At 40.3% G+C, this 20,857-nt stretch overlaps 1 protein-coding gene and 1 pseudogene across 9 annotated transcripts in view; one reads left to right on the top strand and one right to left on the bottom strand.

Moving 5' to 3' along the window:
• Positions 1-453: 453 nt before the first annotated feature.
• On the bottom strand, positions 454-810 carry LOC125164399 (ragulator complex protein LAMTOR3-like; annotated as a pseudogene).
• A 13,004-nt stretch (positions 811-13,814) lies between these two features.
• The window catches only part of GUCY1A1 (guanylate cyclase 1 soluble subunit alpha 1), a 64,096-nt gene continuing 57,053 nt past the window's right edge, over positions 13,815-20,857 (top strand). For 3 of the 9 annotated variants that reach the window (XM_047855571.1, XM_047855570.1, XM_047855565.1), the window contains exons 1-2: positions 13,999-14,140; positions 14,517-14,590. The gene's annotated coding sequence lies outside the window, so the exon portion shown is untranslated. Of the gene's footprint in view, positions 13,856-13,998; positions 14,141-14,237; positions 14,370-14,459; positions 14,591-15,043; positions 15,178-20,857 lie in introns of those variants that run through there. The other 6 variants (XM_047855568.1, XM_047855566.1, XM_047855572.1 and 3 more) reach the window with 6 other exon arrangements.

Genomic DNA, 20,857 nt, shown 5'->3' with positions numbered 1-20,857 from the left:
TGTGTCCTCGTTATTATTCACAATAAAAAGGGTCTGCTTCCATTCTGCAGTCCTGGGCATATTCTATAATAAGCAGCACTTAATAGCCCGTGTGGATCAAAGCACCATTTTGATTCTGACCCACTGAATAGAATCTCGTGCATATTTGGTGACTGGACTAACTTCATGGGAGTTGTGATGTATTGAACTATTTCTGTGGTATCCCCAGATCTCACTAAATAAGAAAAGACCCTACACACACACACACACACACACGCACGCACACACAATAAATCTGTCTATAAATTACATCTTTTGGCTCTTTTCTTTAGTGTAAGGTAGGAAAAGGAAATAGGACTTTCATGTACTTTCTTGAGTACATGAAATTCAAGTATTATTGTCGTCTAAAGATTGTTGGATTGCTATTGCGTCTGTTATGATGAAAACAGGGTGTACATCAAAACCACTGCCAGATTAAGAAACTTCCACAACTTGTCCCAATTCTTCAAACAACGGAGCAAGTTCCTTTTCTAAGTTGACAATTAGTTCTGTACTGGCATTGCTGCTGGCTATGAAAGTCACAACCAACTGTAAATGATCGAATTGAACCACCTGGTGGATGATACTTTTATTTTTTTGAAAGAAGTTTGCTCCTTTGGTCTGTTGCAAAGGCAAAGGTAGATAAGAAACCAGGTCTCAAGGCATGCTCGGGAGCTTTATTTTTGGCCACTTAAATAACAGGAATTCATCTCTATCTGACATAACAATTGCATGGAGTCCTTCAACACCTGGTAATTTTCTATACAGGAATCGCTTTAGGCCATCCGCCATGATGAACCCCTTTCTCTACAGGTTCAATCTCCACACCTGGCTTTCTGGGCTGCCGTGTTCTCTCCACCGTGAATTCAGGAAGAGCTTCAAAGAGAGTCTCCCCTGAAAGCCGTGCTCACAGGATTTGTACCTCCTCTGTGCTCCAGGAAGCACTTCCTCTGCCTTTGAGGCCCGGTGACAGAGGCAACCTGCTCTTCTTCTAACACCATCTCCGTGCCCTGAACTTCTGGCTAATTAACTCAAAACTGGTGGGTTTATTTATACCTTGGATGAGCAAATTCAATGTCCCATAACAAAAATATGGCATAAGCTAATAGGACAAAAACACACTTATGCAGTTTTTGCAATAATAAATTTATTTCAAACTTTGCTGTTATGCCAGTCTTGTAAACTGAACATCAGCCCTGCCCCTTCCTGTATTCTTGCAATGCAAGGATGCAAGCTGGAGCATGGAAACTACAGTTCCCAGAATCCCTCACCCACAGGATTTAGTTTGAATCGTGAGCTTCAGATGGCAGAGAAAAGAAGTGCCATTTCCCTCTGGCAGCAGCAGGCACCTGCATTGACAAAGAGACTCTTGAGATTTGTATCAGCTACATGCATGCCACACGCAGCTAACATCCTTAGTGGTATCTTCCTCTGATCTGTACTTTCCTCCTCAGGGTCTTTCGGGAGTTCTCCTAACACCTCTTTCTGCTTGAAATGCATGATGATTTCTGCTTTCCTGAAGAAAAAGATTCTGATATAGTGGTTATGCCAAAACTTAAATATTTGATAGCTGAGATATTTTTTTTAAAAAACCTTCTTGGTTGAACAGTTGAACCTCTTCCTTAGCACCTCACCTCCATCTTCCTTCTCTGCTTGATTTTTCTCCATAGCACAAAATCACTGTCTGACACCCTGTATCTTTTACTTTTTAATCTTTTTAATTGCCCGTTAGAGTAAAAGTGCCATGACGACAAGGACCCTTGTTTATCATACTGTTGAGTCCCCAGTTTCTAGAACAGTGCCTGTTACGTGATTGTTACTCAATACGAGTAGTTAAATAAATGCATGAATCTGAGGGAGTGCTTTTTCATTCTTCCTGTCAGTAAACAGAAAAAAAAAAAAAAAAAAAAGGAGAGGAGACCCAACTAGGGTAAGAAGAAACAGAGCATGCATGTATTAATTTCAAGCAAGTTCTTATCCTATTTGACTAGTCCTCCAGCCGTGTTCTTCCTTCATTGTCTACTATGGTCACCGTAAGTTTTTTTTTGTTTTTTTTTTTAATTTTTTTTTTTCAACGTTTATTTATTTTTGGGACAGAGAGAGACAGAGCATGAACGGGGGAGGGGCAGAGAGAGAGGGAGACACAGAATCGGAAACAGGCTCCAGGCTCTGAGCCATCAGCCCAGAGCCTGACGCGGGGCTCGAACTCACAGACCGCGAGATCGTGACCTGGCTGAAGTCGGACGCTTAACCGACTGCGCCACCCAGGCGCCCCAAGGTCACCGTAAGTTTTAACTCACTTGAAAAGGGTAATAATCAGCCCAGCACTGAGTAGTGTTTTTCTCATGGTTTATCATTAAATTCCATTGTGATCTATAGTTGCTTATCATTTTAATCAAGAAGAATTCAATTTGGGGGTTGATAATTTTGATATTTCAGAAGAATATTCTAAGTGTATAAGCAGGTCCTTCACACGAATTAGGAAGAAAGCACTAATACCCCAACCAAGGGCAAAGGGCATACACTGACATTTCAAAAAACAAGAGATAATGATCATAATAATGACCACATAAGTATATAAATAAAGTATTTAAAATCATTTATGAAACTAATACAATTTGAGATTCACTTTTCATGAAAATGTTTAACCTAAAATAAATGTCTAATTAAAATAATACCGAGCATGTGGAACATCCTTTGTACAAAATTCGTATCATAAATTGATTAAAGCTTATGAAATAATTTGGCAAGTGGCATTAGTAACCATAAAATAACTCATTTTCTAGAACCTAAATCCCTGGGAATGAATAAAGGAAAATACAAGGCATGTGAACAAACGTACTTACTTACAAAATTGTTCATCCATTGTTAATTATGTGTTGTCAATAACTTCAATTTGTTTATATCTTGTCTCTTTAGTCTCTTTATAATGTCTTTGATGAAACTAGTCAGAGTTTAGCAATCAGTTCCTTTGTCTAAATTTATCTTAAACATATTAAATATTTCCTTTTTTTTTTTTTTTTACTGACTCTTCTGCCTTGCTTTCCAATGGTCTGACTGGAGATACTGTTTTTTTCTAAAAATGTTTCTAATAAAAATGGAGTATATCTTTAGACATTGTGTTACTAAGAATTTGATGGCTGGGGCGCCTGGGTGGCACAGTCGGTTAAGCGTCCGACTTCAGCCAGGTCACGATCTCACGGTCCGTGAGTTCGAGCCCCGCGTCAGGCTCTGGGCTGATGGCTCAGAGCCTGGAGCCTGTTTCCGATTCTGTGTCTCCCTCTCTCTCTGCCCCTCCCCCGTTCATGCTCTGTCTCTCTCTGTCCCAAAAATAAATAAACGTTGAAAAAAAAATTAAAAAAAAAAAAGAATTTGATGGCTATAAAATCACCCTCCTCTCACCCTACCTGCCAAATCTTGCAAGTCAATTTTGTTGGATAAACAGTTCTAAATTGACAGCTCTTTTTCTCTCAGCACTTTCTAGCACCTATAAGGTAATAGTGTATTTTCTTCTACCTTCAATCGTTTCTGTCCAGAAGTTAGCAAAATTGGCAGTCAACCTGTCATTCCATTGTAGATGATCTTAATTTTTTTTTTTTTTGTCACTTTTAAAATCTATGTATCTTTGGTTGGGTCATTTCATCAAATGCTTCATAAGTGGATTTTTAAAAACTGCATCTATCCTTTTTGCAAATTGTTGGACTAACAAGAGGATAGGACAATGGGAATTAAATTCTGGAAAACTTTATCAATTGTCCCTTTTAATATCCTTTTAAATACCTTTAAATACCTTTAAATATCCTTTTAAATACCTTTCTACTAGATGTCTATTCCTTCTCAGTAGTATCTTCACCTGTCCTTTATATTTTTACCCAACTAATTATCTAAGTTGTGTATCTAATTGTGTATCTAATTATCTAAAATTATCTAGATCTATCTAGATCTATTTTCCAGTTTATTAGTATTCTCTTCACTTTAATCTGCTATTTAACTCTCCCAGCAGAAGAGTTATTTTCAATCATTATATATATTTTTTTTATGTGTTTTTGTTTTGAGAGAGACAGAGTGGGAGCAGGGGAGGAGCAGAGAGAGAGGGAGACACAGAATCCGAAGCAGGCTCCAGGCTCTGAGCTGTCAGCACAGAGCCCGATGTGGGGCTTGAACCCACAAACTGTGAGATCATGACCTGAGCCACAGTCAGATGCTTAACTGACTAGGCCACCCAGGTCCCCCTCAATCATTATATTTTTATTCCTGAGAGTTCCTTTTGGTTCTAGTTTCAGACTGGTCAAGTTTATATTCTGGTCTCTTTCTTACACAATGAATATATATTATTTTATAAAATATATTAAACATACTTATTTTATATTTTTTGAATAATTTCTCTTTGTAGGTCTGACTTCTAATTTATTGAGTTTTTTCTATAATATAGTTGTCTTTTTCCTCATGTATTTGGTGACTTCCTTATTACAGGCTCAGTTTTCTTAGGACTATATCTGTAGAAATTATTTGAAGACTTTCTTTAAAATGGATCCCCCCAGGGGGGAGATTTGTGTCTGCTTCTGCCAGGTTCCTTGTAGCATTCCCAATGCATGACCACTTTAAAATACAGGTTCTGCCTGCAGATTTTCAAGCCACTGAATTTGTATTAACTTCCAGTCCCAAACTGGCTTGGGATCAGGAATACTTAGGAGAGACTTGTTTTCCACCCACCCCCACCCCCCTCCATTCTGAGTCAATACCTTATGAGAGAGAGTTACCTTGTGAAAACATGGCCTCCAAGATTCCTAGTAAGTGTGCCGTCACTTCCTCTTTGCATTTGGTTTTGTCTTCTAGGTCACATGTTGTCCAACAACCCAAGCTCTGGCCCACGGTGGATAAGCACATGCCCATTAAACAATTGCCAGCTACCCAGCTACGGTGCTTGCCTCCCAGGGAAGTCTTTCTTTCTCACTGTATCTAGCTTGGGCTTGTTACACTTTCCGGACATCCAGCCTGGTGAGACCTTAAAGTCATGTTTAATTTTTTATCCAGCATCGTCTAGTGTTGTGTCCCAGGCAGGGTTTCTCTGCACATCTGCCATAGTGTTGGAAAGGGAAGACCTGTTTTATTACTTTGCATTACTTTCATAATCAGACCCAAATAGACTATTTTAACAAGTAAGAAGAGATTTGGTAAGGCACTATTTCCCTTAGGTACTATTGCCAACTATTTAAACACATTATTTTATAAATATAAAAGCAGCAGCTATAACTGTCATTTTCACAAAATGAGATTTCAACAAGTCTGCCTGTGCATAATTTGCCTATTTTTTTTTCAGTGTCAAAACAGAGTTAAAACAGAGTTACTCTGAAACTTGAATTCGTCCCTTTTTTTAATCTGTGGCACAGGAGATGCCTTTTGGCCCCGTCTGGTGGGACTATCATTCAAGAGCATCTCAGTCTCCTTGGCTGCTTTTTCCAGTTTCGAGATCCATGTGCTCAGAAGGAGAAGCGTACATAAAACACTCTTATAAGCAAAGCTCAAAGAAAACATCTTGGCTTTGGAAGTAAATTGCAAACCGAAAGCAAAATTGATCCCATTCAGCAGATGTTTCTGACACATTAGTAGAGCTCTCTATCTAGCTCATTAGTAGAACACATCACCAGTTGGTGAGTGTCCTGTGTTAGAATAATGAAAACTACTGGGGTCATGGTCACACTGGGCTGCTTAGTGAGAGGCATATTATGCTTCTTATACCATATTTTGTGGCTTTGCATTATAATAGAGTAATGCAGGAAGCAGCAAAGTTTTTATGTTACAACACTTAAAAGGAGAGAGGATACCTTTACTGACTAAAGCATACTTTTCATTTCATTTACCATTATTTAAAAAATTAAAAATGTGTCTTTGCACACAGGTGGCTCTCTTTTCTATGGGTCAGTAGGTCATGTTGCCTTGGAATGTTTCTTTTAACACTGAAGGATTGATAGATGTTCACATATTTATAGTCACATATAAAAATTCTCATTTTGATTAAATGCTCTCCTTTATAAGTAATATTCTATTAAGACTGTGATATTTTTAAACTGTATTTTAACCCAGCTCTACGGGAACCCCTTGAGATAGTGTTGTCATACTGTGGAGGAAGATTTCTTGGGAGTTTCACTTACAGGAGCCCTGGGGTTGTTTATACATATAGTGCCTAGAGATAAAAAGTGTTAGAGAATTTTCAACTCTCCATATAGTACATTCATTTAATCGCTGATTATTTTTTAAATGTTTATTTTTCAGAGAGAGAGCGAGCCAGTGGGGGAGTGACAGAGAGAGAGAGAGAGAGAGAGGGAGAGAGACCCCCAAGCAGGCTATGCACTGTTACCACAGAGCCCAATGGGGGGTTTGAACTCGTGAACAGTGAGATCATTACCCGAGCTGAAGTCGGATGCTTAACCAACTGAGCCACCTAGGTGCCCCAATGATTACTTTTTAACATACCTTGCTTCAAGAGAAAACAAGAAGAAATGAACCTTTATGACATTTGAAGGATTGGGAGAAAATGACCCAAGTGTGTTTTCCTTAATAATTTCTTCTGTGAGATGCTTTGCTTACCAATATACTCCCAATGTTTTGCCTACCTCTTCAGCAATCTTCCTAGCTCTGTTCTTCCCTTCCTTCATTCCTTCTCTCTCTGTTTCCCTTTTCTTTCTATAAATACATAATTCATAGAGAACATACTACCCTTATTTAATTAACCAGTCTATTAAAAAAGAGAGCTATTGACTTTTGTTCCCCACTGCTTACTTGGTAGCTTAAAACTAATGTCAAGCAAAGAATTTAAGAGAATATATACACAGTTTGAAATGCAAGTGTTGAAAATCCAAACCTATTGCATAATTGTGTCAGGACTATGTCCCTGTTCAAAGAATTCTCAACACTACCTTGAAATATTTGTTTCTGGGCATCATACTCAACCATCAAAATGATCCACAGGTGTTTGTTAAAAAGCAGGTTTCTGGGACCTACCAGTACCCAAAGAAACTGATTTCTTTTTAAATTTTTTAATGTTTACTTATTTTTGAGAGACAGAGTGCGAGTGGGGAAGGGGCATAGAGGGAGAGGAGATACAGAATCTGAAGCAGGATCCAGGCTCTGAGCCGTCAGCACAGAGACCGACTTGGGGCTCCAACTCAGAACAGTGAAATCAAGACCTTGTGCCAAAGCCAGACTTGACCAATTGAGCCATTCAGGCGCCCCATCAAAGAATCTGATTTAATACATCTGAACTGGGGCTCTTTATTTTGCATAATTAAGAAGCTCTTTGCAACATAACTAGAGTAATTCACACCTCAGGATTATGAACCAGATGGCCTGAGTCTGAGTCCTGTTTCTGTCACTTGCTAGCTGTGTGCTTTTGGGAAAGTTACTTAATCTTCCTACACCTCAATTTGTCATGCGTGAAGCAAATATAATCATAGTGCTTACCTCAAAGGATTACTGGAAGAAAAGAATGACCTAATGCGTGTAGTGCTTTGAACTGTGTCTGGAACATATTTAATATCTTACCATGCCAACTATTACGATTCTTCTTGACAACTAAAATGTTCGAATCCCAGAAGTCATCCATTCTCCTTTTGCTAACTTTGGTTGTTGTTAATGTTTTCAAATCAACTTTATTAGATAAATGTACATACGATAAAATGCACTCATTTTAAGTGTGCAGTCCGATAAGTTTGAATACATGTATATACCCTCAGAACCACCGCCACAATCATGACATAAAACATTTTCATCACCCAAAGAGTCACCTGTGCCCCTTTGCTGCCATCTTCCCACCCTGGCCCCAGGCAACTACTAATCATCCCTCTGTCATTACAGATTAACTTTGCCCTTTCTAGAATCCCGTACAAAGGCAATCATGTAGGACGTGTATTCTTTTATGTCTTCCCCACTTCCCCCAGCGCAATGTTTTTGAGATCTATCCTTGTTATTCTTTGTATTAGTCGTTTCTTTTTTTTTTTTCTATTGCTGAGTGGTATTCCATTTTATGAATATATCATAATTTGCTCATCCACTTATCTGTTGCTGGACATTTGAGTTGTTTCCAGTGTGGGGCTATAATAAATAGTCCAGATAACCTTTGCTAGAAGCTGGCACTAGTTTTTCTATTTAAAAAAAAAATAGTAAAATAAAAGGCTCAGAAAACAGAATCTGTCTTTATATGGTCAATTATTTTGGAAAGTCTCGAAATCTTATAAAGGCACGGTAGGGAATGGGGACTTAGCTAGAGAAGAAATAGCAATATTGAAAAATAAGTGTGTTTTGAATTAAGTTAGAATGATAGCTTAACCGGAGCTATGGACTTTTTGTTTTGTTTCCAGAGACATCATATCTGTGTATGGCTGAAATGTTCCTTTTACATGTGTCAGTTTTTACTTAAATGAAATATGTTTTACGAGGCGAAGAGTTACACTCAATAAATATCTTTGAGCAAGTGTCTCAAGTGTTTCCTTTGCAGTATTCATCAACCCATTCATCTTAAGGACTTCTACATCACTGTCTCCACTCTACATTTTCTTGTCAATTTTCTGAAGTCAACAGCAGTAAATATGTGGAGGTCTGTAGGCTACGACATTGGCCGCCTTTTGAAGCGCAATTCATGGAATACTACTGGTGCTACGTAAAGATATTGGGGCTGAAAGAGTCAATGTGACTAGTACTTTAGGACACGAGCCTAGAATCTGGGGATCTGTTGTATCCGTATGTTCAGCAGATTTTTCAAATATGACAATCGAGAAAGCCGCTCCACGGCACCAAAGTACAGGGACATTACACGGACCTAGAAAAGGGTGGAATGGCATCTGTTGCAGTCTCGATGAACTGAGGATGTCCGAAATGACCAATCCGGGTTCCGTTTTGCTTCATAGTTCCTCCTTTCAATTTCTCTTTCCTCTCACATTTGATAATAAGCAGCCAGAAAAGCCCAAGCCATACCTTCAACACTTTGCTTAGAAATCTCCGCTAAACATTCAAATTCATTCTTTCTGCAAACCTGCAGACTCCAGTTCAGCTAAGTGTCCTGCCAGTGTATAAGGATAAGCCTTTCCTCCAGTTTCCAGTAACGGATTCGTCATCTCCATCTATGTCCTCACTGGCAGCGCTGTTAACATCATAATTCGACCAGTCAGATCACGACACGTCAAGTGCTCTGTAGAATGCTATAGGCTTTCCCAACCATGCTTCTACTTCTCCACCACATGGGGTCCTCACTAGCAGAGTTAACAGCCATGTTTTCACTAACAGCTCATTCAAAGCAACTCAGGCTTTTAAAAAATCATATTCAATAAAATTCTTGCAGGCTTTGCCGATGCCTCATTTCAAAGCCACTTCCCCATTTCTAGGTGTTACCACCGCAGTTCACTCTCCAGTACCAAAATCTGTATTAGCTGCCCACTGCTGCTGCAACAAATAACTGCAAACCTAGTTGCTTGAAACAAACAAACTGAGACTCTGAAATGAGTCTCATCAGATTAAAAATCAAACTATTGGCAGGGCTGCTTCTTTTCTGGAGGACTTCAGGGAGAATAGGATTTCTTACCTTAATCCCGTTTCTAGAGGCTGCACACATCCCTTGGTAATAACCCCTTTGCATCTTCCAACCCAGCAATTGCTGGTCAGGTCTTTCTACACTGCATCCCTCTGACTCTAACCCTGACTGTCTTGTCTCCATTTTTCATTAAAAAAATATTTTTTTTAATGTTTATTTATTTTTGAGAAAGAGAGAGACAGAGTGTGAGCAGGGGAGGGGCAGAGAGAGAAGAGAGGGAGACACAGAATCCGAAGCAGGCTCCAGGGTCCGAGCTGTCAACACAGAGCCCAACGCCAGGCTCCAACTCATGAGCCATGAGATCAGGACCTGAGCCAAAGTCGGATGCTTTACAGACTGAACCACCCAGGCTCCCCTCCAGTTTTCATTTATAAGGACCCTTGCGATTACAGTGTGTCATATGGATCATCTAAGATAATCTCCCCAGCTCAAGGTCAGTTGATTAGCAACATTTTAAAAAAAAATTTTTTTCTTTTTCCTTTTAAAGTTTATTTATTGATTTTGAGAGAGAGAGAGAGAGAGAGAGAGAGGGACAGAGAGAGGGACAGAGAGAGGGACAGAGAGAGAGAGAGAGAGAGAGAGAGAGAGAGATACAGCGGGGAGAGGGGCAGAGGGAGAGAGACAGAATCCCAAGCAGGCTGCACGCTGTCAGCGCAGGAGCCCCATGCATGGCTGGAACTCATGAACCATGAGATCATGACTTAAGCTGAAATCGAGAGTCAGACGCTCAACCAACTGAGCCACCCAGGCACCCCAAGCAATCTTAATTCTATGTGCAGCCTAATTTCCCCTTGCCATTTTGTAACATAGTCATAGTTTTCAGGGATGGTATGGGCATCTTTGGGCATTATTCTGCCTACCACCCTATTTACTGATAACAAACACCATCTGTTTGAGACAACATGGTGAACATTTCTGTCACCATTAGAATCTCTTGGAGTCCAAACTGCTTCATGAATGTCTATACCAGAGCTGGAAATTTAGGGACTCCAACCCTACATGGCCTTTTCCTAATTAATACTTCACATTCTAAAAGGGACATTTTGGAGTACTAACATGGCCCCCATAATTACAAGTTACTAATGTAAAGTCTGTCTAACTAGTTGTATTTCAAACGAATTGAAAGTAAATAAGCATAAATAAACATTTAAAAATTTAGGAAGTAAATAATCTTAAGAAGGAAGAAAAAAAGAGTAATAAAGGGGAAAAAGATAATCAAGTTATCTTTCTTGTGTTTGACAAGTTATCCTGATTTGATAAACAGTACAATCAAGTAGTTTGTTTGCTAAAAAATAAAGTGAAGCTCTGCCTGTGACATATATTTAAAAGGATATAATATACAAAAGTATACAATGTTTCTCATATCTTCCCTCCTGCCACATTGCCCTCCCCCCTCATTTCTCTCTCAATTCCCTTTGGTTTATGAAGTTGTGTTTGGTTCTTAAGTGGACCAAGAAGCCAGCAGAGATGACTTAATTAGTCCCATTACTTTATTTAAACTGACTTGGTAATAATATTCCAGAAAAAAAAAAAGATGCTCGTTCTCAAAATTCCTAGGTTTCAACAGATTCATGCAACCTGTTTCTAGGTCTAGCATACTTAATGCATTGACATTAGATCAGGGCTTCTGGAACTTTAATATGCATAAGACTCACCTGAAGATGTTGTGAAATGAATATTCTGATTCAGTAGGTTTGGAGTGAGGTCCAAGGCTCTGTATTTCTGACAAGAAGACAGGTCATGCTGATATTGCTGATATCTTGAGTAGCAAGGCGTTAGATCACATGTCTGGTTGCCATTGTCATTTGTAAGTGTGCAAAGAATACACATTTAAATGCTTTTGTGCTATCATCAATTGTGGATACAGGAAAAACAAAGCATTTTGAGAAGAAAAACTTGAGCTTTTCTGCCAAAGCTGACAAGAATACCAAGACTTGCTTTCAACCAAATATTTGTCGTTGTTAACATTTTTATTAAGTTGTCATGACAACTTTCTGATTCTCAATAAAGTGGAGACAAGTAGGCTTTAACCTACACATTATCTATAAGACAGAAGAACAGACCTGGAAGATGATGAAACACTCATATATGCATTTAGCCACTCAATAATTATTTTACTGAATCCCTCTTAGGAACCGTATACATTGCTAGGCACTTAGCTACAAAGATTCCTTCCATAACAGCAGGGAACTCTTAACCTTGTGTCAGGGCGTATCAAACATTCAGATTAGAACATGTTTTTCACAATCACCCGGCACCCTAGATTGGTTGCTTTTCCCACACACCCCATTGCCTGGAAGTCGTAAAAGATGGGAGAAGGAGAATACAAGCTGAGAGTCTACCCTTGGTAAAGCTGGTAGGCCCCTGCAGAGAGGACTGAAGTTAAACGTCCTATGGATTCTGGTGTGCTATGAGATACTAGGACGGTAAAGGCAGAGATGAATGGGTTAAGCAAGTCGTGTTCCAGGATGAAAGGAATATTGACAAGAGTAATGCCAGTAAAGGAACACAAAAACACAAACACTGCTTTTATACAAGTCTTCTGTGCAGCAACTAGAAGACAGGCCAATGAGATCATTTGGCCCCAACTGATGTTTCCACTTTATCTTCCTATACTTTTTTTTTTTCCCATTTGCTTGGCATTTCTACCTAATGGCATCACTCTCTGTTTCTTGAATATTGGTCTTGATGCCTTCCCACCTCCATGCCCTTCTTCACAAGTTTCCCTTGGCCCAAAAACAAAACAAAATGAACAAAAATTTCCTGTATTTCTTTCCTAACTCTAATGCTGCTCTGTTAAGAAGTATTTCTCCTGTCAGAAGATAGCTGTTTCTCCTCTGAGCTTCCACATCATCAAATTTATTTTTTAACAATTATAGTAAGGGCCCTCTTCTAATGATGGTGTCCACTGAAAGAAAGCCAACCCCACAGTAGGTTGTCTTACTGAGGACTATAGCCTGGGACATAGTATTTCCGATTGCTCCAAAGAATTACTTCAAAGCTTGTTAGCTACAGAGAATTATATATACAGAAGAGAAAGGGGTACATGTGCTCACAAGTAGTTCTCCAGATACCTGTACATCATAAGGTATAATTCAGTTGTAAAAATATGTATATACAGTTGTAAAATATAATGTAGTTATAACTGTAATATAGTTGTAAAAATTACGGTTTTGTGCTTTCTACATAGACACAATGAAGATCCTTAGTCATCTCAAAACATTATGTATCTATCATATCTGGTTGTTCAAAAATATTGTTTGCCTGCCTCTACCTAACTGGTTTTCCTGTTTTCCTGTTCTTGATTTCTCCTTGAGGAGATCGCTTGAGACAATCACACAATGCTAACATAGTCACCTACTGCAGTTTTAGTGAACAATGCATTACTAGGTATTTATTTTTATTTTTTATTCTAGGTCTTAAATTCTAAGAGCACTGAAGACAAAAGCCCTACTGACTTAAGACATTTTCATGGGTTGGTTATAGGGGAAGAAAAGGTTTCAGATATGGTAGAACCAAAAAAAATCAAATTTATAGCTCTGAACTTTTTGCCTGATACTAAGGCAAAGTTTATTTAAATGCCTTTTAAAAAAAAAATTAAATGTCTTTTTTTCCCTTTCTTTGCTTATTCTGACTAATGTCTGCCATGAGGAGAGCATAGTCGACAAGGCTGGGAGAAAATTTTGCAAATGTGGTGAATCTAACATGAGACCAGATTATGTGGTGGGGTTTGGGAGAGGTTTAAGAATTGTAGATAACCAAGAACAATGTTTCAGAGTTACTGAATTTGAAGAAGGATCACACGGTAATCATGATTAATTATGAATTCACAACGAAATAGCATAATGACATTTTTAAGTCAGAAAATTGACTCAAAATCAATATCAGAATCTATTTTTCTGTGCTGGGATACACACACACCCAGCAGAACTAAATGCACTGAACCAAACTGTATCAGAACTCTATTGGGAAGATGGTATATACTGTGCAACCATAAGGTTGCATTTGCAAAGGCGTAGACTGTTTTTAAACCTGTAAACCAGGACAGGAAAACCATCTGTGCAGATATTAACTTCTCAGCAGAAATGTTGGAGGTTTTAACTACTGCTGAAAACGACAGATTTTCCGGAGCAATGCATGGTGGAGAAGATTTGGGGGGCGGAGCGGGGAGCAGATTTTCCTTGAGTTCCCTCCTTTTGTTTTTGTTTTGTTTCTCTTTCTTTGTCCCTGTCCCTTCGTCTCAGTCTCCACACAGTAAGTGCTGGGATGGCGATGTGACGGCTGGAGAGGCCAGGACTCGGGTCCCCAGCCCTAGTCTGGGCGTAGTGGGTGGGACTCCAACACTGAGCTGATTTTCCAAAGCAGGTTTTTTTCGAAGCTTTCCGACAGTTTCGCTGCTCTCGATCCCAGGCAAAAAGCCGGGAGCAGCTGGGGAGCCGCCCTAGGCGACCCATACCTGCGGCAGGCTGGGTCGGGGGAGAGGGGGCGGGGAGCGTCACGAGCCTCGGCAGGACCCAGACCCTGAGTGACCTCACCATGGTGCGTTTTAGTCGCTACTTTCTTTTTCAGTCTTTCGGTGCAGAGAAGGGGAGGGATTCTGAAAAGAACTTGAATGCAGTAGGGAAAGGGATTATAAGGGATCCTTCGGGGTCAGCAGAGAGATACGGAGACAGGGAGGGACCACGGCCAGAACCGATTGAGTGTTTGGGAGCAGCGCGGGGAATACGGTTTGCAAGGCACGTCGCGTCCCGCCCAGCCTGTTGAGCAGGTAGACGGGAGTGAGCCCGAGCTTCAGTACCGCGGTCGCCTGTGCAGTAGGTGCACTCGAGCACGGACTGACAGGTGCCGCTGTAGGGTCCCCTCTCCCGCTCACCATCTCTGGTTCCTGACGCCCACTCTCTTTCTGCGTTGGCAGTGGGGATTTGCGAGGCGCGCCCTGGAGCTGCCGGAGATCCCGAAACGCAGCCGCGAGGTCTGGGAAGCCAGCGAGTAAGTGGTCGTTGCATGCCCACGCGGGTCGGGGCTCCCCAGAGGGGCAAGCCATCTGCCGGGGCTCCAGGGCTGGGTTCGTCCCCCTTCTCCTCCCTGGGGAGACTTCCATGCGCTCCCAGCTGCTCAGCCCCCGGGGCCGGGGCGCGGTTCCCACGCTGGGGAGGAGCGAGGGAGCAGAGGAGACGGCGCCCGGGGGCCCGGCTCAGGGCCCGGGGGAGCTGCGGGGCCTGAGGGAAGAGGACTGAGGGGGTAGGCGCCGGGCCGCGCAGCGCCAGCGGCCGGGCTCGCACGGCCGGGGCGTGAGAACGCGCGGGGCGCGCTGGGGCCGCTGCTCTCCCACGGCCGGGGCGCCCGGGCCTCCGGCGCACGCGAGGTTCAGCTGCGGCAGAGCAAAGGGCGGCGGGGACCTCAGAGCCGGCCGGGGCTCGAGGCCGCGCCCCGGCTTTACCGCAACTTCACCCCGCCGGCTGCTGCGTGGGCGAGCCAATCGCCCTTCTGGAGAGCAAACCGCGAATGATTGCTGAATTGCTTAGACAAAGCATCCAGCAAACTTCCAGCCGGGCTGCTCGGGGCTCGACCGAAGAGTAAGTGTGTGCGTGTGCGTGTGCGTGTGTGTGTGCCCGCGCGCGCGCGCGCTCGCGGTCTAATTTGGCAGTCTAATTTCTGTTTTCATTGTGACCGCCGCGCTTCGGGGTAATGGTAAGCAGGGGATCACAGCAGCCTCTGCGCGTCGGGTCTGTGGCTGCAGCCTGTAGTGGTGAGCTGAGCAGCTTCGCTGTGGCGGTCGGTCGTGCGAGGGGCTGCGGTGCATCGTGATCATGTGATTCAGGCTATGGATTTCGTGCGTCTTTCTTTTGCTCGCTTATTTTCATATGGTTCTTCCTTCATTTTGCACTTGATAAAACAGTTTGTGTCTTCTGAAATAAACCACAGTGAACCTCTCGCTTAATGGTAACTGGTCAAAGGCACCTTGGTTTACAATATATTGAAAATCCGTCTGAGTTTTAAATAGAAGAGGAGCTCTCTCTCTCTCTAGATATCTATATACATATGGGTTTTTTTGAGCTTTTGTTTTGTATCAGTAGTGATTTTTTTCAGGCTCAGCCCTCCATTGGTGATATCACTAAAGGTCTACCTACTTACTTGAACTAGTCTTGGTGGGAACGTCATTAACCCTCTGGTGACAGATACATAAACGTTGAAGCACTTAATGGTGGAGATTTTCATATCTTGGTTCATAGTGCAGAAGTAATCTGTTGCTTTTCCGAAAATGGCTATGTTTTCTTTTCAAGAGGGGTCATTTCAGGTGCTATGTTATGAAGAGTGGTAAAAATCAAGAGCAACAAAAATATCACAACAGTATGAAAATCTAAAATTTCCAAGCAAACTTTAATTTGTCAAAAAGCCATATAAACTCTATTACTTTTTTTGTGAGATGGTCTGTGTTCTGTTTAGTTATTAACCAACTCAAGTCTGTGTATCTGCTTCAAAGGGTCATGCAGCCCCTGATACTGTATTTAAACATTTGAGTCGCTCTATTTTTAGGTGGTAGTCCAGAGGGATCTCTGACTCAACAGAAAAATAAGAACTACAAAGTTAAAATATATAAGCTTTACTTCTTGTCACAACAATAGGCTTTCTGCATAAAGACTGCAGACATAAACTAGGAAAATTCTAGAATAATTAGCGTTGTAATATTTAAACATTTCATATAACACTTGCATGTTTTTAAATGTATCAGGCAACTTAGGTTGGTGAAGTTTGTTTAGTAGAAATTTGTGATGAATAGATAGGTACATTCTGTTTCTTCTTGTACTGGGAGATCTCTTTCTAGTGTATGACATAGAAAATAAAAATTATATTTTTCTCTATTTGGAACCCCAAAAAAAGATAAAGTACTTCTACATGGTGTGGTGTTTCAAAGTATACAAATATAAATAATCTCCTAAAGGCCCTTCCAGGTATAATATATCTAAGATCGTTTTCTGTCATTTAGAGAATGTGAAAGAAACTGTAAAGGTATTTGACTTCTATCTGGCAACACCAAAGGAGAAAGAAATGTGGTAAACTTCAAAGCCTTAGCCCTTATATCTCTTATAACTATGGTTTGTGAAACAATTTTGTTCTAAGGTGTCATTTTGAAAAACTGCTTTAATTAATATTGCACTGAAAGCTAAAGAAGTGATAAAATTAAACCATTATCATGTGATTATGAATATGTCAATAAGATATTTTTGTGCCTAAATGTTAGCTGTTTTGTTGCAGACATTTTTCAAACAAAAAAGCCTAAAATCTTTAGTTAATATCATTTTTTTTATAAATTAAGATTAGATAACCTTGAATTTTGTCAGAAACCATGTCAGGGAAATTAAATCTTATATTTACACTTATACATTACATTTGCTAACAATTCATAATAACTATAGAGGGGATAATACTGATTTTTTTTTACAAGTTAGTTTAAAACAATATAGATACCCAAAATGTCTGTAGTTAGTATTTTTTCAAAAATAGAAAAAAATTCAAATTAGCCTTAATGAAGTTTTCCAGGTAAAGAGAAGTGGAAAGCTAAAGCAGTATTTGAATAAACCAAAAAACATGTTATTGATGGGAAAGTATTTTGGAGGAAATTAGTTATTCAGAATATTTTCTATATGTCAGATTTGCCAGGAAGTTGCTTAGCTTTTCTCTTTCATTTGCTAGGATATATAACTTTTATGGCACTAATTTTTACACCATTTGATTATAAATATTCATCCAAGCAACTGTTCTTAAACATCACTACTTATTATTTTTCTGCATATTTGCAGAAAGATATTTTCTTTGTAAAATATTAATAATTGCAATAGTTTTTAGTCTCTAGAACATCTAGATGTATTCAATAAGTATTTATTAGGTGTTTATCCAATAAGTTTGTTTTGAGTATCTCTATCTTGACCTGATACAATAAGAACTTTGGGCAACTTTTAGGGCTTTCTATGAACAAATTTAGTTGTTCATAGACTAGTTGACTTATTTGGGGTTGGGATAAGTTTTTGGCTATCCTGAATCATATTTGCTTATTTTATTTCTTTCAAACAGTTTGGAAGCGTCTGACCTATTTCATATTTTTTTTTCTCTTTCCTGGGTTCAGGCCAACAGATTTTATCTTCCTATAGCCATGAGGGTTATTGAGTATGAATAGTTATTTGCAAGGAGTAAAGATAGGCCAGCTCCTTCCTCAGCCTACAGTAGAAGAGAATGATTATCTTATAAAATCTGAGGGTCTCTGGTCATGATTTCCCCTTGCTACAAAAATGTGATTTTAACTGCTTGTAGTTACTCATGTCAACGACCTGAAATGCTTTCTGGCAATTCATACTTTTTTATAAAATGTACTCTCCTTTTCAGAAAATCAAAGGCAGCTCAAATTAATTAACTCACAGACCACCTCCTCCTACTCACTGTAGTAGGAATTAGCAAGAAGCCAACAGAAGACGATGGCTTTGAGAGGGAGCACCCTGGGGAAAGGAAGTTGGGCGAAGAAAAACTTCTTAATCCTGAAATTTTTTCCAGGTCTGACCTGTCTACATATATATCTCCTTTGTCTGCACCACACTGCATTAAAAATTCCTGTTAAGATGTCTGTATTGCCTACCAAACTCCCATCTCTTTCAGGATATTCAACCGTTGGAGCCACAGTGCCTGGTACATAGTAGGTGCCAAATAAGATTAATTATGTTGTCTTTGTAATGATTGAATTAAGGTTTTCGTATGTCTTGATGCTATAAGTTATTTTGTTTAAGAATATAATTTTTAAAAAAAATATATTTGTTTTCCACTGACCTTCTGTGGAATATTATCGTCTTCATCATCCAGAGACACTGCTCTGCTTTTCTCTCATGGCATGCAGTCTGTTCAGAACTGCTTGTAAACTGTTATTTCTTTTATCATCATCCAGTTACCCTTTATCTTTTTTTTTTTTTAAGTTTATTTATTTTTGAGAGAGAGAGACAGAAAGCAGGGGAGGGGCAGAGACAGAGGGAGACAGAGAATCAATCCCAAGCAGGCTCTGTGCTGTCAGCCCAGAGCCCGACACGGGGCTCAAACCCACAGACTGTGAGATCATGACCTGAGCCGAAACCAAGTGTCAGACACTTAACCGTGTGAGCCACCCAGGTGCCGCTACCCTCTATCTTTTTAAATTTACATCTTTCACTCATGTTACCCTCGCCCCACTACCGGTGCTTTTTGATATCCTGAACATTCTCCTTTCCTCAGAAATCTAAAATAATGAAGGGTTTTCATCAACTGTCATTGTTCGGAAACTAATTCAACATCTACGCATCTGGCTTTCACAGCACCTTGGCCTGTTCTACTTCTGCTGCTCTGGAGTCTGCTGGTATTTACCCATCTGGGTCTTCTTATCGCTCAGGATTGCCCCAGCTGAACAGAAAGCTAAGAATTTCATGTCCTTTCTTCCACAGCCTCTTATCCTTCCGATCCTTCCACTCACGCACAACTACCCAACATCCTTCTCTCCCGTTATTGTTCATTGGCCACGCCCAATTTGCTCATGTTTTCCTCTCTTTACTCACCACACTCATCTTGGACAATGTCAACTCTGCTGCAGACTTCAGATCTCTAGCCACTGTACCTACCAGAATCTAGTTCACTCTGACTTCAGCTTAAGGGATGATTAACAGTGCTAGGAAGTTCTTTTATCCTTTCTTGGATAATTCCGTATCAAATTCTCCATCGTGCTTGTTCTTGATGTTTCCAGGTTTTCCAGCCCACCCACATTATCCTGATTTTTTTCATTCTTAGTGGATGACCTGATGTCCGGATTCACAGAGAATATTAAGATCAGTCTAGGCAAACTATTTGTCAGGAATTATCTGGAACTTAGGAAGCATTTCTTTATTTGACCCATCCTAAGCATAAAAACTATTTTATTTTGTTTTATTTTTAATTTTTTAATGTTTCTATTTATTTTTGAGAGAGAGAAGAAGAGAGAGAGACAGAGCATGAGCAGGGGAGGGGCAGAGAGAGAGGGAGACACAGACTCTGAAGCAGGCTCCAGGCTCTGAGCTGTCAGCACAGAGCCCAATGCGGGGCTCGAACTCGTGAACTGTAAGATCATGACCTGAGCCGAAGTCAGACACTTAACTGACTGAGCCACCCAGGTGCCCCAAGAATCCTTTTCTTATACTGCATGAAACTATTTAACAATGCAATATTCGTATCCTGATTTTTATGTCTTAGAGCACTTACACAAAATGCTTTTATATATGACAGCTCCTGTGTCTCTATGGTAATATCCGGTTCATTCAACTCATCCTTAATTGACACGGTTTGTAAGTCTTATCATCAGGGAATTTCTCTTTTGGATGCATTCGTGTTTTTCTTAAAATGTGGTGCCCCGAGCTGAACATGGATGAGTGGACGGATATCATTGGATATATCTGATTATCTCCTCTGGATACCATATAGTAAATCATCCTAAAAATCGAATCTGTTTTTCCCCCACTTTTTTTTACATCCACACTGCACTGTTTAATTATACATCCTTTTATCCATACTCTTCTGAAGATACACTTCTACTCAGTTATACATTTGGCCACTTAAGTTGGGACTTTTAAAGATGCTGCAATTAAATTTAATTTTTACCTTTAGTTAGCCTCTTGTTCCAGAAGGTCTTGCAAGGTATTTTTGGATTCTGATTCTTTGATGACGATTAGCCATTCTTCCCAATTCAGAGGCCGTAACAGATTTGATTATGATACAGTTAATGTCTTCATCCAAGCAACTGTTAAAAATGCTAACTGGAAGGACATCTGTCACCATCCTAGATACCTTCCTCTTCTTTACATGAGTCCGTGAGTTAGTAGTCCTCTTTACATGGATGTCCAACCAGTTACAATGTCAAGTAACTCTCTTTCTTTGGAGTTTGCATTCCTTCATGTGGCCCAGGAGAGACAGGTAATAGACTTGGTCAAACTTCTTTCTAAAATGCATTTCCACTTTCTGCAGAATAGATCCCAAGTACCCTTATTAAGAACAAAAGGAAGGGGCGCCTGGGTGGCTCAGTCGGTTAAGCGTCCGACTTCGGCTCAGGTCATGATCTCACGGTCGTGAGTTCGAGCCCCGCATCGGGCTCTGTGCTGACAGCTCAGAGCCTGGAGCCTGCTTCAGAGTCTGTGTCTCCCTCTCTCTCTGCCCCTCCCCTGTTCATGCTCTGTCTCTCTCTGTCTCAAAAATAAATAAACGTTAAAAAAAAAAAAA

The sequence above is a fragment of the Prionailurus viverrinus genome, chromosome B1 (genome assembly GCF_022837055.1).
Source record: "Prionailurus viverrinus isolate Anna chromosome B1, UM_Priviv_1.0, whole genome shotgun sequence".
Lineage (NCBI taxonomy): Eukaryota > Metazoa > Chordata > Mammalia > Carnivora > Felidae > Prionailurus > Prionailurus viverrinus.
The sequence above is the reverse complement of the archived record's forward strand: the minus strand, read 5'-3'. Positions and strand labels throughout refer to the sequence as shown.